General features: G+C 31.3%; 1 long non-coding RNA gene across 1 annotated transcript; it reads right to left on the bottom strand.

Moving 5' to 3' along the window:
• Positions 1-17,212: 17,212 nt before the first annotated feature.
• LOC140173373 (uncharacterized) lies at positions 17,213-17,790 on the bottom strand. Its single transcript, XR_011862002.1, has 3 exons — positions 17,723-17,790; positions 17,453-17,551; positions 17,213-17,346 (listed from the first exon to the last, which is right to left on the bottom strand). It is a non-coding gene; the product is annotated as an uncharacterized lncRNA (long non-coding RNA).
• Positions 17,791-21,236: the final 3,446 nt, after the last annotated feature.

The raw sequence follows: 21,236 nt of genomic DNA, 5'->3' as shown, positions 1-21,236 counted from the left end.
ACGATGGTAGGAGTATCTGTAAAGAATTTCGATACTTAAATTAGTAAAAGTTTAAAATATGCTTATGTGAATTGAAATTGAGAAATACATAAGTTTGATGGCTCATATATAGGAATAAAAGATAACTTGGCCATCACTCTTGAAGAGCTCCACTTATAATAGTGAGTAGTTTCTTTTCCAGTGTTTAGAAAGTTATCCCACGTTATAGTAGTAGATGAGCTATACATAAGTATCTAAAATAGTGTTTGACAAGGTTTTATTTGCCACTAACATAAGGACCCGTGCAACTGCACGGGATCAATGTTTTCTCAAAATTTTCAAATAAAAAATATTAGAATATAACCAAAATATCTTGGATAAAAATGCATATGTTATATTAATATTGAAATAACAAAAAAATTATTACTATGTTCAAGTAGAATCACAGGATATAACAATCATTCATCATGTTAATTAATATTATAACTTAAAGAAACACCATACTAATTTGATTGTTAATACAAACGGAGAAAAAAGATAATCAAATACTTCACATTTTTTACAACAACTATTCATACCATAAAGTAAAAAGTACCTAGATTAACTAACAACTTCACATACTATACATATTTTAAGTCTTAGAGTATGAAGAAATTTAGGTTCCAAAGTGGGTTAAGAACAATTTTGATCCCTAAGGTATAAGTCAAATTTTTTTTCGTCCCGAGCCTTTTTTTTGCATACAAAATCATCCCTAAGGTTTAACTTGGTTCTAAAATCATCTTTACCTTAAGGACCAAAATTGTATGGAGGTGGCTGCGAAAGCGAATACAGAGGTGGATTGTGAACAACTTCTTCTTCTTTTTCCCTTCTCCTTCGCAGGAGCAGAAACACTCTCTTTCTCTTATTTTTTTTTTATAATTTTTTTGTTATGAGTAATTTGGTCCAAAATTTTAATATTTAAGTAAAAAGGTCAATTTTAAAACTTGATTTTAAACCTTAGAGACAATTTTGTACGCAAAAAAAGGTTGGGGATGAAAAATATTTTTGGACCATACCTTAGGGACCAAAATCGTACTTAACCCTTCCAAAATGTAATGTCAATTCTAAAAATAATACCAGAAAGTTTCAAACCACATAAATCATTTCCTTCTAGTTACATAAACTCGAATTAAATGATCTTCTTTGAAAACTTTCTTAAAAACACAAAAATCTATAGTTTTAAGTTTATGAATTTTCACAAATCTTTTCATTTAGGACCAATTTTGTATTTTCGTTCTCTGTTTTTACTTTTCAGTACATTCATTCCAAAGTTTTTAGTATTCTTTGAGGTAGCGTTTGTTTGCAGAGACTGGAACTGAGACTGAAAAACAGAGACTCGGTATTATGTTTGTTGACCTAAAGACTAGTACTTAAATTTTTGTCTCCGTCTTTCAAATTTTAGTATTTCAGTACCTCCAAAAAGTAGAGACACTGGAGACAGAAAAATTTAAAGATGGGGATAGAAATTTTAAATATAATTTGTAGCTAAATTACCCCCATTCTAATTCAATAATTCCAAAATTATCCTTAATGTAAATCAGGGCTTCTTGATCAACCCTCGTGACTCCATCTTTTCATTCTTCTTTAAAACAGCCATTGCAGCCGCTCAAGCATTCTTCTTCAAGAACAGCCACTGCATCGCCGCTGGCCTCGCCACCACTAGGTAAGTGATTTGCCGCTTTCAAGTTCATCTTCGTAGCCTCCATCTTCTCATCTCCTCTTTTTCTCCTTCATAGGAAAATCGAAGAATGAAGATGTCGCCTCTCCCTGGTTGCTATCGACCTCAACGATCAACTCCTCGTCCGAACTGCTATGACCCAGGTTAGTTCTAAACAAATGTTGTTTAATTTACTGATTCCTTTCATCTTTTCCATCGTGCTCTAATTTGTGGATTTGTTCGTGACCTAGTATTGGGACTTTTCTCGTCTTCTGATAATCAGTTTGATCTGTGGATTTAACCATTATTTGTGTAATGCTTAAATCAAATTTGTTTGTGTTTGAAAGGTGTATTTGTACTCAGAACCTCTTTGCTTGGTTTGTCATTATTTTGTTAATGGTGTGAAGTAGTAGCATTGAAGTTGAAGAAATTCTTTGCCTGGTGTGGATTTGTTCGTGACCTAACTAACCCATTTATTTCAGCTTTATAATTAATGAGTTTATGATGTTTACTTTCTTTTAAGTGCCACTAATTGGATCATTACTCAATTCATTAGCCTAACTACATCTATTTGTTGAATTCATTCTGGATTATACTTTTTTTCCCAATTTTTTCATGTCTGCGACTGCTATTGTTCCATGTCTGCACAGAGCTCTCAGGACTATGTGTTCGTTTTTAGGCCAAGATTCATGTGTAGATGGCATATGCATCTTCAAATGCATTATTTTTTTATTGCATATAATATTTATTTATTTAATGCACCGTGTCTTTGATTAGAATGAAATTAATTAGCCAATTAGAACGCATTTTAATAAGTTTTCAGGTCTATGTTTGGTTTCTAATAATAGTTGTGGATTTGTGCAGCTTCATACCTCAATAGGTGCAGTTTCTGCATCAAACCAAACCCAATTACCTAACCATTAGCATTTCTATTGCTGACTAGCACAAAAGTAAGAGTGATATTTTTGTTGTGCATAAATATAAAACTTATTTAACATACACAAACAGCATTTTGGTTTATATATTAGAACTATTGCTAGGTAGGCTACAATTCTTAACATATCTAGTTGAGGGGAAGAATGTTTGTTCTCTAAACTGGTAAGTGAAATTGTTGAATGTACCTGAAATCATATAAATATGCTTGATATAGCTTAGGTGATAATGACGGCACAGTTATTTGTGTCAAGTTTTTTCAGTTCACATTTTAATTACCAAATCTTTTTTTTTTTGCCTTTTGGAAGGGTTTGATGTGCTTAAAGTACCTGAAAAAGTCACTTTCAATATATGAAATGAGAAAGGAAAATCGATATTATCATTTTTATTATGTTTCTATTGTATTTCCTGTTTAGATTTTCACTTGAAACTAAATTAAAATTGAGAAGTAAATAGAGTTACATGTCTTTTGATTCCAGTTTCTTATTCTTATTTTTGGTTCTAAGAAGATATAGCAGATTTTGCATGAAGAAGTGTCAGATTTTTTTGAATATTTATGCATTTTTTAATGTAATGACTTTGCTAGGAAAAAATGGAAAGGTCACAAATTATTAAGCGATGCGTGTGTTTTTATGAAGAGATGAGATCCAAGCATGAAGATTTGATATTGTTCTTTGTGCTTAAGTTATTTGTTTACTTTAGGGATAGAAGTAGTGGCCAACTGTCGTTAGACGATAGAATGAATAGTAGAATTAGACGTGAGGCTTTAGAGCGTATTGTTGGTGAGGGTGATAGGAATTGTATCTGGGAGTTGAGAATGAACACAAATGCCTTTGCTAATTTGTGTGAGTTCCTCAAAGTTCAAGAAGGACTTAAAGAGGATGGTCATTTAAGCCTGCTGGAGTAGATTGCAACTTTTTTAATTATCTTAGCACATCACAAAAAAAAAATCGTAGTTTGCAGGTTAGATTTTGTAGGTCTGGAGAAATAGTTAGTAAGTATTTCAATAAAATTTTAAAGGTTGGTATACGTATTCAAAGTATTTTGTTTGCCAAGGCTACACCGGTTGAAGAGGATTGTCTTGACCTCACATGGAGAAGGTTTAGAGCTTATTCGATGTTGTGTGATTTTTTTTACCTAAAGAATTCTATATCTGAGTATCATAACTTTCTATGGATGATAGGGTTGCTTGGGAGAATTAGATGGCACTTATATATAGGTGACAGTCCCCAAGTCTGGAAAGGCAATATATCGAACAAGAAAGGGTAAAATCTGCACTAATATCTTAGGAGTGTGTAACTGGGAGATGGGTTTTGTTTATATACTCAGTGGATGGGAGGGATCAGCATCTGATTCACTGATACTTTGAGATGCAATAACTCGTCGTAATAGTTTTAAGATACCCCACGGTAATTATGCCATCTTTGGATTTAAGCCTATACATATAACTGGAGTTCACAATAGTTAAGCTTACGTTGTTTGCATTACTTGTCTATATGTAATTACTATTTAGTTGATGCTGGTTACACAAATGGTCCGGAGTTTCTAGCACCGTATAGAGACACTCGATATTATGTTAGAGACTAGAGAGTAGGCCCAAGGAGCACATGCACCTCACAATTACCAAGAATATTTTAATAGGGTTCATTCTTCTACCAGGAATATTATTGAGCGATGCTTTGGTTTGCTAAAGAAGAGGTGGTCAATCTTAAGAAGCCCTACCTTTTACCCTCTAAAGAAACAAACATAAATAATTATTGTTTGTTATTTGCTACAAACTTTTATTCGAAAGAGTATGGATATAGATCCGGAGGAGTAAGGTGGCATATTGGATGAATTTATGCCTGATGGAGATGAAGCACAGGACGGAATGATTGACGTGGTTGAAAACACAAACAAGTGGACACACTGGCGTGACAACATAGCAACTGAGATGTATGAAGAATGGCGAACAAGTTGTATGGAGTAGAAATAGCTTAATTTGTGTTGGAGCAGAGTAATGAACATTGTAATCAATTAAGTAGTGTTGTAATAGCACCATTTTAATTTGTAAGACTTGTTGTGAAGGGAACCATTGTAATAGCAACCTTTTATTTGTAATAGCAACTAGTAGTTTGTGGTTTAGGGTGAAATATTTGTATTTGCCTATGGCGTCATTTGTGGTTATTTGTGTTATTTTTTGTTGTTTTTTTTATTTTGTTAATTTCGTTAATTTATTTTAATTTTGTTAATTTGTGTTAATGTATTTTAATTTTGCACAAGGTTAATTATCTTAATTTTGGTAGGTGAAAATGGACGATAAACACATGTGGACTGATGAAGAGACTAATACTTTTGTTGGCTTCATGGAGGAGTTTGTGGTAGATAGTCAGAGGGCTGAATGTGGTCAATTCAAACCCAGAACATTTGAGAAACTAGCTCTGAAGATGCTGGAGGCCTTCTCCGGATGTACCCTAACTGCGAAACACTGCAAGAATAAGCATAAGCGGTTGAAGGAGAAGTATCAGTGCGCCGCTGACATGCTTGGATGCAGTGAATTTGGCTGGAATCATGAAAAATAATGTGTCGAGGTTGACAGCAAAGATGTCCTTGATGCATGGTTGAAAGTGAGTATGATTCATACTTTTTATTAAAGCATATAAGTATTTGGTATCCTTTTAATTACACTGACAAGAAATGGTGATGTTTATAAGAAGAGGATTAGGATAAAGAGCCAGCAAAAATTGAGTTGTTTGTTCATGTTAATTTTGAAAGTTCTTTTGTTCTGTATTTCCCTTTTTAGTTTCCCTTTCATGCTGTTGTTGCTGTGTGGAATGGTGAGAGAGATTGATTAATGTAGTTAGAGCTATGCCATTATTAAATTATTAGGAACTTGATTAATGTAACTAATTTGTAACTGTAGCTGTGTCATTATTAAAAACAAGAAATAATTGGTGAAAGTATAAGTTATCAGAAAATGAGATTGGTCAAATTTGCATGTGTGCTTGTTATGGTAACATTGTGTGGACTAATGTAGATGATTATCATTGTGGGTTTGTTTTGGTAACATTGGAATATTTTGCTTAGATATGTTTGTTAAATTCGGTTTATATTTTCATAAGCACATCCAACCAAGTTCTATAGTCCTGGCAAGCCTTTCCTCTATTTCACCAGCTAGAGGGTATATTTGGTAGGGATAGAGCTACGGGAGCATGTGCAGTTAGTGGCTTTAATGCAGAGGAACATGTTAATGAAAAGACTGAAGACACTGCAATTGGATTTGATGACTCTGAGATGTCTCCACATTCAGACATGGACGGAGGGCCAGCAGTGCAAGGACAAGCCTCACATTCTGAAGCTGGTGCGAGTGGAGGAAGCACAAGGCGATATGGGAGGAAGAGAAAGCAAGCTGATATTTTAGAGAGGATGGCTGACCATATCCAGCAATCTTCTGCTGACCAAAGGAAGAATGCCCAACTACTTGCTGATGCCATTGTTGGGGTGAACGAGAAGTTTAAGGTTGGTGAGAAGCTTACACATCTTGGGTTCGATGATGAAGAGGTGGTGAAGGCAATTTTGAAGTTTGCTGAGAGTCCGAATATGTGTACACACTTCTGAGGCTTGTTAGATTCATAGAAGATTGTCCTTGTGCATTTCATTATCTGAAGTTGACTGTTAATCGACACTTGATATATGGATTTGGCTTAGGGTATTAAGTTTTTCACTATAGGGATAGCTTATTTTGTGAGATGGTTATATTTTACACGATTTAATGTACAAACTTATATTTGGTATACATTTGGCTGTATATTTTGGTATTGCCTTTATTTTGGTCTATATTGAATAGGTTTTGTTGGCTTAGTACAATATTTTTGGTAGTGTAGTATTGCCTTTATTTTGGTCTGTATTGAGTAGGTTTTGTTGGCTTAGTACAATATTTTTAGTATCGTAACTCCTATGGTCTGTATTTTTGGTATCATAACTCCCATGACCATCTAACTAACTTCTCAGAAATGATTTAACTAAACTAGATTAACTATTTCATCTATCACAACTAACTTCTCCACAATCTTCAGCAACGGGTCTTTGATTCATTCTAAGTTGAGGTCTCCCAATATGGAGAAAACATTTAGTCTTATTACGATCTATAACCCAATTAATTGGACATAGTGCTGCGTAAGAAAAGGAAAGCAAAACAGTTGAATGCCAAAGCATGAATAGTAGATAAAATGAGAATACCTTCAAATTTTGAAAGAATATATACTAAGTTACAAATTGAGAAAGAATGGCACATACCCATTCCTTTCAAAACATGCTATAAGGTAAATGCACTTGAGATGAATCGTGTCTAAACCCAACCCATTTATGCTTAAATCTCTTTTGATCCCTTTCAAGTAAATTACTTAAATTAAATTACTCACATGTTGCAATATTATCACAACATAAAACAACTTTCTTCAATAATAAAATGCATCATACATGCGAATTTGACTAAAAATAAGTTTATACACATAATGAAACATGTACTCATTTTATATTTAAAAAATTACACAATTTGTCGTTTGCCTGTTTCAATTCAAAGGTCAAACTACAACTTAAATTGCTGAGTTATCACATCTTTACATTCGAACATCTTAATTACAATAGTTGCACAGTAATTTACATGGAAATACATTTGAACAGGATGACTTGATCTAGTAACTCCATTCAATTTGATTTGATACAAAGGTGAAGCCACCAGCACCCTCCTCTTCAGCAACAGAGTATCAAACATGGATGCCACCGATTTTTTTCTCTTCAAGGAACAATGTGGATGTTCCAAGATAATACACATATATGAGATATGCAACTGTTTCAGCACAGTATTACTAACACTATAAAATGGATCAGAAACTAGGCTTCATATGAAGTGTCTTCAAGCAATGCCCTCTTTTGCTCTATTTTTATTGAAGATTGATCATTAGTAGGTTCATTGAAAAGATCAACGCTTCTCAGAAAGATCCTTGTAGCATTAATTACCATTAACCATAGTCAAGCAAATATTTAGAACATTCTTCAAGCAATTAGTAGTAGTATCCATGATTATGTCAATGGATATATTATTATTTGGTAGAATTAGGAGGGTGGTGTGGTTAACAATAACCAGAACAACTTGCACCTTTGATCTCTATAGCGATAACATGCACATCAAGTTTGGGAGAACAAATTTAACACCTCAGGTCAAGTAACAAAGAGTAACTGCAATTTGGTAACTTCTTTTCTTTAATGATTTATGGTTCCCCAAATGGAAATGAGGGATTCACAAATAAAAAATGAGGGATTCACAAATTAGAAAATCAGGGATTCAAAAATGCTATAAGAAATTGTCAACTTTGAACTTCACAAAATTAACAAGCAAATAAGGTAAATTGACAAAAGATACCAGGTCCGTTGAGAGAGAAAGAACGGAGACCAGAGACACAACTTCGAGACGGTGGCGACAGTGGCGACGCAAACCACAGGTGCGCAAACGGCAGCAAATTCACAAACCTTGGGGAGCAACTAGCCCCACGAACATGAACCGATGGAGAATTGGAGACGCATCATCGTCGTTCGGACTCTTGGAGGTGCTACCGGTAGTGGGTAAGACTAGAGGATTCCTTCACCGGAAAGGAGAGGAGAAAGGGTAGAGGAGAGGATAAAGGGGGTTAGGGTTGCTTGCTGAGAAAAATGAAATTGGATTTGGGGGTTAGGGTTATTAATTAAAATTAAGGGCATTTTTGTAATTTTAAGTTTTTAGTCTCTCCTTTTATTTCAAACTAAATAGGATATTGAAAAATAAATCAGTCTTGTACAATTCTACACCAAACATAATACTGATACTTATTTCTTTCTCTGTCTCTTGGTCTCTGTCTCTCTGTCTCTGTCTCGTAAACAAACACTACCTGAGAGTTCAACAACTAACTTTCAGTGTTCTAATCCTCTAATATAAAGTAGTAACTTAGCAACGTGATACGGGATATACTGTGTAAAAAAATAATAATTAATCTATAAAAAATAAAGTAACAAATAATTATGAAATTACAATTATAAAAACTTACAAATCAATCAGCTTTGATGTCATATTTAATTAAGGTCTTGTAGTGATGTAGAATAACATATCTGTTTAATAATTATTGTTGATGTGTTTTTCACTATCCTTTCATTTGTATTGTTCTTTCTATAATCGCTGGAAATCAAATTAAAAATTGAATGTTCAACAAGAGAACATAATGTGCATAAATTCTCAGAAAAAAAATATATAGAATTAATATAAAATCAATAATCAATCAATTAATAATCAATAACAAACAAGAAATTTTGTTAAAGTGAAAAAAACTAACATTCAACATACTTATTGTTATATATAGTTATGTAATAAGACTATATATTAGGACAAAATCCTATTATAATAACACAATCATTTTTTGTTGATCTAGGTATGTATTAAGCTATCTTCTTATTGGCAATTTTTTGCACACTAAAACTACAAATGCAATTAATCAAAAAATATAAAAAGTAAAAAATTAGGAAAAAAAAGATATATAGTATATGTGGGTGTAGTCCTCAACATTTCCTACGAAAGATCACAAATAGCAATAATACAACACACTAAATATTACATGTAACATTTACTTCAGAAGTAGATGAAAAAAAAATACTCCAACTACCTGAATCTTAAAATTTTTGTCTTTGTTTTCTTTTTAAACATTTCTTTCTATATTATCTTGCAACAGCATATAAATGAGACGTTTAAACTTGATTTGTGTTACAAAAATGATTCAATCTAAATTCACCACTATGCAACAAACAATCTTTCACGTGATATCTCATTTATTTTTTTATGAAGGAATACCAATTAATCACTTCAACGATCAAAACTATATATATATAAGTATATGTATATGAATTAAAGCTATAATAGGAATGAGACTAAAATCTAGTATCAAAATGTCTAATATCTATCTGAATCTAGTCTAAAAAATAGGTAGGAAAAAGCAGCCTAACTAACCATAAATAGTATGTAATTTATGTCTAATAACACAAAATAACTAATAGATAGGTATTTAAAAGAACAACATATAACTTATCATGCTTATTTCATACGGTAATGTCGCATCTTTTACCATTTATTATTATTATTATTATTATTATTATTATTATTATTATTATTATTATTATTTACTTGTCAGAGGAAAAAATAATGTGATAAAATACTCAAATAATTGTAAAATAATTATTAATGAAACTAAACATACACACTACGTTCTTAAATAGAAAAGCTGCTGGATTTTATTTTCTCTTGCACATGCACTTGCATACAAACATACATATACATAACTATTATAACTAGCACTTCAGAATAAGTTAGAAGCCATAATCTGACCATATCACATCATTTATGCACGACACAGTATACAATCCTTAGCAAAGCAACAAACAAAAGCGAACTCTCAAACTATGCTAGTATTTGGACACAACTCAAAAAAATAAATGTGACGGAAGTGTAACATCTTGACAGTCATTTGTAACTTCGGATTCGGTGCCTTTAACCTAACTATTTCATAGATTAGTAGGCTATTTTACAATAACACCAGCAGCTCCCTTAATACATCTCAAGAATTACAATTCTTGAGGATCTTGGAAGTAGGACCAAGCTCCTCATCAGTAACGTCCTCAAAAGTTTTTTTTTAGATTTCTCTTAACTTTTGCATCCTTAGGAGGAATCTCAACCGTCTCATTCTTGACCATATGAATGGGGGATGCATCATGAACAGCAGAAAGTACTTCCTGCTATGCACAAGAATCAAATAAATAAATATATGCAACAGAGCACATGCAAACATATAAATACACACATTATGCTAGTTTTCCAGCTCCACAAATTTCATATTCTTCTTATTTCATCAAACACAACAAACAATTTAACCAACCAACACAATCATCATTTTAATCATCCCCAATGAATAGATTACCGTAGTTTCTTTGAGAGGAGAACTTGAGAATTTCAATTTCAGCACACACTCCCTAACAGCATCTACACTCTCCTCAACAATTTTGCCTTTGTCTTTGATAACATCAATGTCAATACTTATATCATTCAATCCAGCAACTTCAACATCCTTTTCACCAAAGAAATCAATAACAGGTCCACATTTTGTCTTCATATTAGAACAATTCCCATAAGAAGAAATACATTCTCCCAACACCTGACACAGACCTTTCTCGCCAACAACAAATTTACCGTCACTTGATCGGGTCTTTCCCAAACAAACATCCTAAACAGAATTCAAAAATTAAAACAAAATAAAAGGAAAAGAAATCGACAATGCAGAAGTAACGAATAAATTAAGTCAAAATGATCAAACATCCACATATCAATAAATACATGAATATCAAAATGCAAACTTGACTGGAGTATATTTGTCATCGGCATCATAGTTAGGCAACTCAAACATGGCAATAATAGCAGCATTATCGCAAACTCTTTTCACATGGAAAATTACAAAGTATTTGTCAATACTAACACTCTTAGTATCTATCTTAAGAAGTAACTTCTTTCCCAACAATTGTTGAAACATCATAGGATAGCTATCTCCATATACAATGTGTAATAATTTAAACACATGATTCTTAGCAAATCACGAAACAGTACAGATTCAATCTCCATCAATACACAACTATATCTAGAATAAATAGACGATATCCATTATTAAATTCAACATGTAGATAAAAGAAACCATACACTTGCATCCTTTAGAACTTTGTCAAATAAATCAGCACATGATTTTTTTAGTAAATAAGCAACCTCACGATCAAATAAGACAAATATACCATGTCCATTTCTTATGATTAAATAATGTTATTTCTTATGATATTTTAGTGTTAATGAATAAAATTATCTTTTGTTTTATATTTTGTTATTTTTTGTATTGTATATAGTTTCAATAATATTTTATTATTCTAATTAATAAAAATATTATAAGATGTTGACTTTTGAAAAAAGATTAAAAATATTCAAAAGATTGTTTTAAAAATTTAAAAATTTTTCAGCGACTGTTTTAAAATTTTTTAAAATTGTCGGAGACTATTTTGTATTTCACCTTGGGGACTAATTTGTCCAACTTGCACATATAAACATTTAACAGTTACATCTGCGAGTTAACATTTTATGTCAACAGTTACCGTTAGTGACTAACGGAGACATGACTGTATTGTCTAACGAAAATAAACGTTGGGGGCTATTTTATGTATTTCAAAACCTAAGAAATTAAAGTGTCCAAGTCCAAAAATTTCAAAGAATAATTTAAATAATTACTCTATATTTTAATTTTTATTAATATTTTTTTAATTACATAATTTTATTTATATATTTAAAAATTACATTGAGAATTATTTACTTAAATTCATAATAAATAATTTTTTAAAATTTTAATTTATTAATTTATTAAAAAATATTAATATAATAAATATTATAGCAATAAAAAATTAATTTAAATAAATATCGTATCAAATTTTTTTAGATAAATAGATTTCTCACAAATATGTCCTTGATGAGTTTAATGCCCAAACATTTTTTTTAATCTAAGTAAATAAAGATAAAAAGATTTCTAACTAATTTAAATTTAGAAATCAATAAATTGTTAACTAATTTAAGAATAATAACATGACACTTAACGTGCCAATTTATCATTAAAATGTGTTATCTAAATAATTTTTGTTAAAAATTAATAATAAAAATAATGGAAGGGTCACATTATCCTAAAATACTAAAAAACAAGAACTGAATTGAACTTAGTTTTTGTTAGAAGACATTTTATCCTTCAAAAAATAATCAAAGATCTAATTAATTGTTTACTAGAGAAATTTCATAAAAATTGGCTAGTCATAGTGGAACTCTCATTTCCACCTTGTCCCCCTTACAGTATTTTATTTGTAAATGCTTATTGATATCTGTATTTTTGAATGACTTGTTAAATTTAGATAGGTAAATGAAAATTTTTATCTTTAATTTAATGTAAGGGGACGACTTACACAAGTAATGTTTGATTGTATAGACATGAACATAAATATAGACATATTAGTCATAATTAGAAAATGGATTAATACAGACAGATTTAGTCTTTATTATAGACGAATTTTTGATTACTGACAAAATTACCGACGAATTTTGTCCCTTTGTAAAAGTCCCGTTAGAAATTATTTATCGACGGATTTTTTTTCCGTCGAAAAATTAACAACGGATTTTTATCAGTTACCGACGAATTTTCCCTCTGTAAATTCTCCATCCATTTTTCGAAGACGACGAACTTTTCGACGAATTTTCCGTCTGTAATTACAGGTGGATTTTTAGACGGATTTTTCGTCTGTAATTACGGACAGATTTTCCAACAAGTTTTCTGTCTGTAATTTGAACTTTGGAAAATTATCTCACACTTTGATTACAGACAGAAAATCCGTCTGTAAATCCGTCAGTAGGGTAAAATAGAATTTTTTTTATTTTTCTAATTACAAAATAAACTTGTTTTTATACTAAATAAATATAAATTTAATACAAATTTTTATCTAATTTGTATTCGAATATTTATAATATTTCAAAAAATAAACAAATTTATCGTATTATCAAACTAAAAGAAAAGTACTATAAACAAGCAAGTCAATATAATTCAAAACATAAACAAAATGTATTGATCATCAACTATAATTTCTAGTATATTGTTCAACCATACTAAAACTATCAGCTATAGTCTTCAGTGTCATCTTCATCATCATCATCATCATCATAGTCCTCATCCGAAGGCATTGAGGGTGGCGGCGGTGGCGGTGGTAGTGGAACTGCACTAGAACTACTTGACGCTCTAACCTTCTCATAATAGCTAACATAAGCCTCATTCCATCTCTTCTGTTTCAGCTTTTCTTTCTTGGCCTTTCCAATTGTCCGTTCCAACTTTTCTAACTTCTTTTGAGTCTTTTCCAAAAATACAAAATAAAAGTTACTTTGGATTACTTCCAAAAACTAGTTTCCAAGCAGTGATGTCAAAAGTGCCAAAACAGCAATGATAATCATGATATTAAGAAATAGTTTGACTGTAGGGGCTTATCTGGGCTTCCACCAATTGCCTCATACTCAGATCAAATCTTCTGCTTCATAGCATCATATAGCTCTCTCTGCAATTCAAATAGGCACACTATTGAATTTTTTATTCCTTTCTTCTTCATTTAAGATTTCCAAATTTTACATGGATATCACATGATTTGAAAACACTTCTTCCTGTATTACTAAAAGAAGATACTGGACAAGAAAACATGACACTTGTTTTTAATCCTGCACCAAACCAGAAAAATTGAAACCATAAACAATATGCGCATATATATGAAATTTTCTTGTGTTAGTCTTTCATGAGATGCCTAACAAATGTTGGGAATAAGTAGTATGACCACAATCCAATCAATCACGTGTCAAATAATTTGTTATTGTTATTATATTAAAATGTTAATATAATAAGGTCCTTGATTAAATTTAGAGATTTATCATTGTGATAGTGATCATAATATTAAGAGATAAATCTTTTATAATTTAATCTAAATTATTCTTGGTCATAGGATTATTAAAAAAGACATTAATAATCCGGAAAGATCAATATATATATATATATAATGGTCTTCATTGGATGAAGATTAATAGATCTCATTTATTAAATTATATATATAGATGGTGCATATAGGGATATGACCATTGAACTGGCTCACTCTAAGAATTCCTAATGGTTATAATTACCGCATATTTGTCAATATGATATTCTTAAGATGAACATAGTAATAAAGTTTTCTTTGACCTGCGACTATCATAGTAATTAACAATGTATTTATTATACTTTGATTCCGGACACCTAATACCCTAGGGTGCTAGTTGAATGGATATTGGGTATGATTTAAATACTTGTAGAATTAATGATTAGTCAATAAGGAATCCGTCAACTCTCGGTAAAGAGTTTGAGCTCTATGATTATAATGACTGAGATGAATAAAACCTTGGCCAAGGGGATTGAATGAATGAAGAAATGAGTTTCTTAGGTCATTCACAATTCATTATAATAATGGTAACATGTTAGAGTTTGACAATTAAACCATACTCTAAGGGTTAACCAAGAGCTGGAAAGATGGAAGAAAATATATTTTGTTCTTCTAAGGTTCTTAGTAAAAATATATTACTTCATACTATCGGGCCGTTGAGGAGTGTTGCTAGACGCCAACCTTGATTAGTAAATTTAGTATGAATAATTTACTACCCGCTTAGTATTGAACCTATGGGGTCACACACTAACGAGTGTTCTAATATTTGCTATAGAATTATTTAATTATTATTTTGATTTGATCAAATAAATAATTATATTAATTCAAATGGAATATTATTATATTCTTTGCTAGCACCAAGAATATAATAATAGTATGATGATTGAGAATATTAAATGAGATTTGAGAATAATTAGTTATTCTATTTCTAAATTTGGATGAGATCCTAACTGATTCTGTTTTCAAATTGAGTTATGATATGATTCATAAAATTTGAATGATTCAGATTTGGAATTTCAAGATATGATTTAAATTTGAATTGAGAATCAAATTTAAAATTAGTAACAAATCTCATACTATATATATGTACATCAAGAGTACAGGAAAGTCACACGAGAGAATAAAACAAAAGAGTTTTATTCCTTTACCTCTATACACATAAATGTATGTGAGCCTAATTCTTAGAAAAGAATTTTATGGCGTGCAAAGAGTTGCAAGAGGTTTCTCAATTTAGATCGGATGTCTATTGGTCAAGGAGTTGACAGCAAAGATTGGTCTCGGTGTGGATACGCATAGCGCCTTCGTACCATCGAAAGAGAAAGTGATTTTTACTAGCGTACACAGGTATTTAGATCTGATCTATATATTATTATTGGAATAAAGTTTAAGTACAAACTAGATCTTTAGGATTACCTTATTTTTCTTCCGCTGTGTGTTATGAACACATGGTAATCCTCCAACAAATTTCTACAACTGTCAGCTAAATAAATAGTAAGATATGAGTACAAACAGTGCAAGAAAAGAACCTTTCTAGTTGAGTACTTCGCTGCTTCAAACTTCTTTGCTTGTGGATTTGGAGAAAGATCTAATACTATGCCCTGACAAACACATACCAAGGGGAAACTGGGAAACTTGGTCAAGAACTCATTATATAGACCTATGTATGTGCAGGAAATGAAAAGAAATGCTCAGGAAGCTTTATATAAACAAGAACAAAATCTCTAGGTGTGGGTCACATAAGCAAGTCCATGATATATAATTTAAATAAATGTAAGGGTAACTTAAAATCAACAAACCTCTGGAGGATCAAATTTCGCACCAAGGTTGCTTAGCTTGGCATGGGCTTCAGCATAATCGTTGAAGAATGCTACCTGATCCTCAACGTACTTCGCAGCATAAACCTGCAAGTTACACAGAAGTTTAATTTTATGTGAATTTGTAAAATAGCCATGGAAAATAAAACTCCAGGTACTTACCTTAAAGGATGGATCCTCAAAAAGAACAGCATATGTTGGCAATACCAATAAATCTTCATCCTTTTTTTCCTTGATGTCCTGCATACAAAAGGGAATAAGGAAATCATAACCCCCTGCATACTCCCCTATGCTACCAATGTCCATTACTTTTTCAAACTTTTTTTTTTGAAAAATGGTGATAGTAGAAGTAGTGGTAAAGACCTTGAAGTATGAGTTATCAAACTTCAACCATTGTACTGTCCAGGATTGCCCTCTAGGTGCTCCTGGTCCATCTTTCTGTAGATCGAAAGAAAATTATAATTATAAAATATTCTGATAAGGAATAGGAAAAAAGGGCATATAATATGCAGTGTATAGAGAAGATTAACATAAAGCATAACATGTCCGAAGAAGAAGGGATTTTTAGTGCTTGCTGGTAATGCAAAATACGAACTCGCATTCAAACTAGATATTTGAAATCTCGGGATTGCTTCAATGGCAGAAGCCAGAAGAGTGAATTCAGCGATTGCTTTGTGACATGGTCAGTGGAATATCCCTCTTAAAAGTAGGGGAAGCTATCTATATAGGATTTCAGAATAAAATCATGGAAGAAGAAAAAGTGTATATATTAACTATAAATTGCTTTAATGGCCGTCAAATTTTTTGTTAGACTTATAAACAAAACCGTCCATCTAATGAAAATTAATTATAACTTAGACTTATAAACAAAATCAATAACAGCAAACGAATATTCATAAATTTTAACTTAAAGAAAGGTATAGCAATTAAATTAATGTATGTTTGCAAGCAATTTTAAGAGAAAATACAAATAACCCAAAGTGAGCAAACAGAATAAAAACAAAAACATACCATGCTGATTCATTCACTAATTGCAGTATATGTATTGGACATCTGTATATTAATCTGCATTTAAAATTATTCGTACCAAACAGAATTGTAAACACACATGTTGAGTTAGATAAATCAAATTCTTTTCGAAGAATTTCTCTATACAAAGAAGCCAATTCTTGAAGCTACATTCTTTAGCCTGCATGAATAAGCAATAGTGTAGCCAGGCTTGTTTTGCTTGATTGGCCCAAGTCCAAAGGCTTGGCAAAGGTGAAGGAACAAAACCTGCAAGTTTTTTACTATTGTAGCCATTGCTTCCTCAGAGGCTGGCTTGCAATCCCGGAAAGATGAATCTCCATATGCCTGAGACAGAGAAGAACAAACTAAGATATTTCATCTATGACTTTGATTTATATGTTTGCGAAAGTAATCAAGGAATGGAATTACAAGCTATATCATCCAAACTAACCATTAAAATTGGCATTGTTCCAGTGTAAAACCTAACTGCATCTGCATAAGCTTCCGATTTGATGCACTTGTTAAGTCTATCAGGCAGATCATATATGAACTATTCTTCAACAAGGATGAAAAATATGTGAGCCATATTTCTAGAACATATAATCATGCAATATTAGAAGTACAAAAAGTTGTATCATCAAGCTAAAATACATGGAAACATAAGTATTTTAGTGAAGAACAATGTGAGACCAGAAAAGGACACATCTAATAGCTCTAATACCTGAACTTTACGGAGAAGATTGCAAGTATGATGTAACTTCTCTAGGTGCTCCCTTTTGTCAAAAAGAGAAGTGTTAACGTTGTCACTCCTTGACTGCACAGACATTATCTGCAACAACCAGGGAAAACACACATTCCTATCAAACTCAATTCGAATCGGATTGAGTAAACTATAGCTACAACTACCTTCTCAAGAAGTTGCTCCATGTTTGAACCTTCACGAAATTCCCCAATTTAATGATTCCAAAGCAGAACCGAACAAACAGAAAACAATCACAACGAAATGCGAAGAGACTTGGAGGGAGGTTACCATGAGGTTCATGTAGTGATCGGGATCGAAGGAGTTGGTGTTGATATCCGGATACAAAAGCGCAAAAGCAGAGTATGATAAACCTAAAACTGGCATAGAAAACTTGAGCCCTAAGATTTATCACGAAGAACAGAATCACAAAATCAGGAAGAACTGAGAGAGAACTGAGATGGTTACGAGAAGAACTGAGAGAGCAAGTTAAGATTAGATGGAAGAGGCGCTAGAGGAAGCAAATGCGATGAGAGCGGCAGCAGAGAGAGCTCTACGACCAAGGGAGTAGATGCGACGAGAGCGGCGGCGGAGGGATCTCGTGCGACGCAAAGGATGACAGAGAGAGATTGTGCGACGCAACGGCGACAGCGGCAGCGGCGGAAGAAGCAGAAGTAGCAGCCACGGAGAGAAGTAGCTCGTGCTACATAGAGGAGAAGAAGCTTTCATTTGGAAGAAGCTCGTGTTTCATTTACCTTTAATTCAATATTTTCGACGAAAAATTTTAAATTACAGACGGATTTTTTGTTTGTAATAATTTAATAAAATGCAGCATTTTGTTTATTTAATTACAGACGGATTTTCTGTCTGTAACCATTTTTCACGAAAAAAATTAATTTTTTCGACAGAATTATAGACGGATTCTCTTTTCTGACTGTAATTTATGCTAATTCATTTTTTTGTTTTCCAACAAAAAATTCCTCTGAAATTCCGTCTGTATTTCCATGGGATAAAATCCGTCGAAAATATCCGTCTGTAATAACTAATTTTCTAGTAGTGAATACATATTTATTATTTGTTTATTGAGACATAAATTTTTATAGACATATTAGTACATAAATATATACAGTATATATGTATTTAATGTTTCTCCAAAATATTAAGATATAAAGACACAATCAATTAAATATAATTTTTTATACTATTATTTTTTATTAATTTTTAAAATAACAATTTTATTCCCAACTCTAATCTCTCTTTTTTTCCCCCCTCTCGGTTTTTTCTTCTCCATCCTCTGCTATGCTCTCCATCCTTCTTTCTGCATCTTCTTTCTGCCACTAACCTTTCCTTCAATCATTGCTCTTTCTGTCACTGTCATTGTCGCTGCGTCTCCTCCTCCTCCGTCCAGATCCACCACTGTATGTCATGTCTCCTCCTCTTTTGTCCAAACCCACAGTTGTGCGTCTCCTCCTTCTTCGTCCAAATTTATCGGCGTTGTCGTATCTCCTCTTCTTCCATCCTCTTCTTCTATTCTTCCTTCACATTCGCCTTTCCCCCTCTTTGCGGTGGTCACGGCTGCCTTTCCCTCTTCCTCTTCGAGTTTGTCACTGTCACGTCTCTCCCTGTTTAGTTTTATCTCTACCTCGGTTCTGATTCCTCCTTCATCTTTGTCGCTTTTTGTCGCTGTCATTTTCCTCTTCTGTTGCCTTCTTCTTCCCCTTCACAAATTTGTTCCTCTGTTGCCTTCTCCTCCTCTTTCGTTTTTCTTTCTTTTTAAAAATTAAATGTTCTTGTTAATTCTTGTGAAATTTTTGCTGACTGATTTGTGATAAATTGTGTGTGATGATAAATTTGTAGTGGTAGAGATGGTGGATGGTGGTGGCAACAGCAACCGTGAAAGAATTTTTTTTGTTTTAAAAAAAATTCTCATAATAATATTATGAAATTTTTTTAATTTTATTGTGTCTTGTTTAATATTTTACCAAACACAATACATATACACAGGAACAAATCCAGAAATATTATTATGGAACCAATAATATATTTAATATTAAAATATGATTTATGCAAATAAATTACACAATATAAAATGCATTGCAAAAATATACTGATAGATAATATATTTTGAAGTACAAAAAATATGTACTTTTTTATCAATGAAATGGTACATGTCGATTATTCATATCATAAAATTCATCAATAATAAAATTTGTGTAAAATCTTTCAACAATTTTCTTTTCAATGTAAATTAAAAATAATTAACAAAAAATTCATCTTTCATTTTATTTCTGAGTCTATTCATAACTGATAAAGATTTCTCAATTGTAGCAGTTAAAACAAAAAGAGTTAATACCAAGCGAAAAACGATCAATCAAATGATACGTTAAAGACTTTTCTATCTTCGTTAACCGATAACATAACTTAAAAATTGTGCACATATTACTTAATTCAACATTATTAGAAACATCAAATTTATAATATTGAGTTTGAATTCTAATATAAAATTTCTCTTGGTCACTGAACTCATTTAGATAAAATTATTCTATTATTTTATTTATTTTTTAAATATTAAAGATCATTAGTATTTAGATTGAATTTTTATTTATATTAAATTAAATATTAAATATATTTTTAAATAAAAAATAAAATTATATAATATATAATAATTTTATATACTTAATAACTTTATTATTAATTTTTTAAAAAAAATTGGGGTCAAAGCCTCCCCTCACCCTCCCGTATGTTCCTGCATATACCTTAATAATTTGTGTTCATGCTTTTTGATGTTTATGTCTTTTGTGTTTTTGTCTAAAAAAATTGCATAAATCAAATGCTGCCATACGAATTATCCAAACGACTTTTTAAATCTTTTTATGAATACGATGTCTAATAAGGTAATACCTATCCTATTTATTTGAGTTAAATAAATTAATTAAACCGAAATCAAGGCATATATAATAAACCGGTTTTTGGACAAATAGAATGATGAACTAATATATACTTTTAAGTCAATATTTTGGATTAGTCCTATTGGATTTTTCTTTTCAAAATTGGACATCTTAATTAAATTATTTTAATTTAAATATGATAATACACCTTAAGTTATTTTAAGAGAAGAAAAATTAGTATTTATGTGCATGCTACATAAGTTTATATTTAATTGTTCCAATAAGTTATGCTCATTTTTATATCTAATATTCACATAATAATTTAAAATTATATTGTTTATTTTCTTATTTTATTTCGTATTTGATTTGATTTTATAAATATCACATACGTATTTAATTGTATATATTAGAAATATGTTAAATCATGCTATTATTATTGATAAAAATAGAAAGTATAAACATTATTTGTATTTGTTTATATTAATTTACATCTTAAATAAAATTAAATATTTTTTCAAAATATTGAGAAGAAGAAAAATAGGAATCGAAAGTGCTAAATATATATATAACAGATGAATAAAAATTGATGAAAAGAAGAAGAATATAGA

Source organism: Arachis hypogaea, chromosome 6, assembly GCF_003086295.3.
Source record: "Arachis hypogaea cultivar Tifrunner chromosome 6, arahy.Tifrunner.gnm2.J5K5, whole genome shotgun sequence".
NCBI lineage: Eukaryota > Viridiplantae > Streptophyta > Magnoliopsida > Fabales > Fabaceae > Arachis > Arachis hypogaea.
Note: the sequence above shows the minus strand (reverse complement) of the source record. Positions and strands in the feature narration are given on the sequence as shown.